Raw genomic sequence first — 3315 nt, forward strand, 5'->3', positions numbered from 1 at the left:
CCCCACTTCACTCTCCTCTTTATTTTGATGGTCTTTGTGTCTTCCAGCTGGTGATGTTGGTTCATCTCTCTTCAGATGCTGTTTGGTTCTTGAGGGCATCGAGCACTGGACATGGTGGCAGGAGAGGGCTGTGAAAACAACAGAGTGTAGAGGGAAAGCAGGAGAATCTGTAGCTATGAACCCTGTTAGTTTTGTCTCTGAAAATGGGATGCAGCCCTTGATTTGAATCAAGAAGCAGTGGCTGTTCAGACAGAAATGCCATGCTAGATTCCCTCTGTGTGTCTGCTTTACACCATGCAAACTGGTTTATAAGAATCCTTTCTCCTGCTCAGTGAGGCTCTGAGCAGCCCTGATATTTGTTTATCTTATCTTTAAATTGCCAGATTAAGATGCTGGGACTGGATTTGGTTAACTCTTTTGGTGCTGTGCTGGACAGGACAGCCCCCACCTCTTTAATACAGGAAGCCTGGCTGTGCACAGAGGAGTGAAAAAGTCCTGCTGCTTGGGGGACCATTTGAGAAGTTTTATTAACATCACCTAATATTTAATGTTTATTCAGATGCAAAAGAGGAAAAAAATGTGACAGTTTAGAGGGTGTTGAGATGATCAAGGAGCCGCCTTCTCCATCCTACAGCCCTGGTGATACATCCTGTAAGGAATATTGTGGCCAGTAGGACCAGGGCAGTGACTGTCCCCTGTGCTGAGCACTGCTGAGGCACCTCCAGTCCTGGGGGCAGTCCTGGGCCCCTCACAAGAAGACAGACATTGAGGGGCTGCAACTTGTCCAGAGAAGGGACAGCTCCATGCTGGGGAAGGGTCTGGAGCACCAGGAGCAGCTGAGGGAATTGGGAAAGGGGCTCAGCCTGGAGAAAAGGCAGCTAAGGAAGGACCTCCTGGCTCTGCACAGCTCTCTGACAGGAGGGTGCAGCTGGCAGGGGGGGAGGAGGTGTCAGGCTCTGCTCCCAGAGAACAAGGGACAGGATGAGAGGAAACAGCCTCGAGCCAAGACAGGTTCAGATGGGATATTGGGAAAATTTCTTCACTGAAAGGGTGGTCAGGCACTGGCACAGCTGCCCAGGGCAGTGGTGGAGTCACCATCCCTGGAGGGATTCAAAAGACATGGATGTGGCATTTGGGACATGGGCTAGTGCTACATTAATGGTTGGACTTGAGGATCTTTTCCGACCCAAGTGATTCTGTGATTGTAACACAGACTGAAGAAATTAAAACCTTTGGTGATTTGTGCTGCAAGCAGCACAGCAGGTGAGCAAACTGCACACCTGACAAAGTGCCTAAAAATAGCAGCTGTTGATACAATGCCTGAGCTGAGGCTGGATGCTGGTTTGTAACCTTTGCTGCAGTGAGAAGCAGAGCATGCTAGGAGTGAGCTGGCCATGAACTGCCTGACACATCTTTAACCTCCCCATCCTGAGAATCCTCCAGGAATCCAGCAGCCCTTCAGGTGCTCTTTTTTTTGCCATGAGGGATTTGTGACTAAAAGGCAAATGAGATGTCTGTTACTGGAGCACACACCTACCCTGTATCCTTGTGCCCATCAAACATGGTGAGAGGTGGTGGTGGTCCTGGGATGCAGGAAGGAGCAACAGCAGCAGCATCAGGAGGGTGCTTTGGCCCAAATCTCACACATTCTATCATGCTGCTTTGTCTAAGCCACCGGATCCTCAGCTCTGGGGCTCAGCTTTCCCTTTCATTTTGCAAACACCTGCAGGATGATATGCCTGGCTAACAGAGCAGATTCTCGTGGGAAAAGGTGGATGTGTGGCATGACGCTGATGAACACAAACTGAAGTGCTGACAGGAACACAGGCAAGTTGCTCTAAAGCTGGTCTCTGGATAATGATTCTGTGTCTGAAAAGGCAACAGAGGCTCTTTGGTAAATAGTTTCCTAGCTGTAAGCAATGCTGCTTTGTGCAGAAAATTTATCTACTGGATTTGATTTTTTTCTGAGATTTTATTTACGGCTGCCTGAGTTTATCTTGTGTTAGGTTCCTGGGGTTTTGGGGGGGGGAGTTGTTCACTTTTCTCTACAAGTTAAACTTTGTGTGCTGAAAAACCATTGGTGATAAACATCATGGCCTCCTCTCCTGCCCTGCCCAGGCTCATCAGCTGTGAAGTCAAACCTATATCCTCCAGGGCAGAAGACAGAAAATATTTATGGGGAGTGAAATCCAGTTTGAAAGGACATTCCAGAGACCTCGTGCTTTTAAACTTGGACAGAATCCCTCTCACGTCTGGTGTGGGACGTTGAAACTGGACTGGCCATAAAGTGGTTCACGGGGCCAGACTGAGAACAGTTTTCTCTTGTCCAGACTTCCTGCTGAGACCATCGAGAGTGTCTTGGGTAGGCTCCAGGTCTGTGATTTATGGACAAACCGCAAGCCAGGAATCTGCAATCTAAGCTCCTTGAGCAGCAACTGTTTAAAACATTATGGGAAGAAATGGCCACTGTTTCCAAGAGAAGAAAACTTGGGAGCCATTAATAATGTTTAGCACGTCTGCAGTTATTAATTAATCCTCTTGCTCTTGTGAAGTCAGTCGGAATTATTCTTATTGTACAAATAAGGTCTGCATGGAGCTTTTCCTTAAGAGACACAGTGAATCTGCATTAGGGACACAGCACAGAACTCCAGAATCCCAGCACAAAGTGAAACACACCCCTCCAAGATCCAGAGGCATGAAGACAAGTACCTGCTGGATTTGGATGAGGCAGTAAACACAAACTTACAGCACCTTCGAGAGGCTCTGCCCAACACCCTGCTCAGTTGAAAGTTCTTCCCAGGGCAGTTCTGGGAAGATCCCATCTGCCCAAACCTTACCCACTGAGATCATGTGGTTTCCCAGTAACTCCTGGGTTCAAAAATTCCTGGGATTTCAGAGAATCAAGTAAACGAGGGGTAACGGGTTAAAACCCAGTCCAGAACTAAGTCAATAAACCAGTCCTTTATGGAACTGTGCCTCACTAAATCCTTAGAAACCCGGGAAGTCAGAGCTGTGGCAGGAGGCAGAGGGAGATTCAGCTGGAGTTTTGTATCACTGACACCTCTCGATCTCTGGACTTGTTCTGTCTCAAGTAGTTCAGCAGTTAGTTTGAAAAACAAGTGTTCAAAGTTATCTTGCATCATGCTTCAGGAAATCAAAGGACAGGAATTAGGTTTTTTAGTTGGGAACTGTATTTTTAATGTGTTTAGAGATTCTTTAATTCCCAGTGCACTGACTGAATGAGGGTGATTCTTCTTGGAAATGACAATTCATTTCACCTCCCAGGAGAACCAGATGAATTTTGGTTTATACCAC

The sequence above is a fragment of the Aphelocoma coerulescens genome, chromosome 14 (assembly GCF_041296385.1).
Source record: "Aphelocoma coerulescens isolate FSJ_1873_10779 chromosome 14, UR_Acoe_1.0, whole genome shotgun sequence".
NCBI lineage: Eukaryota > Metazoa > Chordata > Aves > Passeriformes > Corvidae > Aphelocoma > Aphelocoma coerulescens.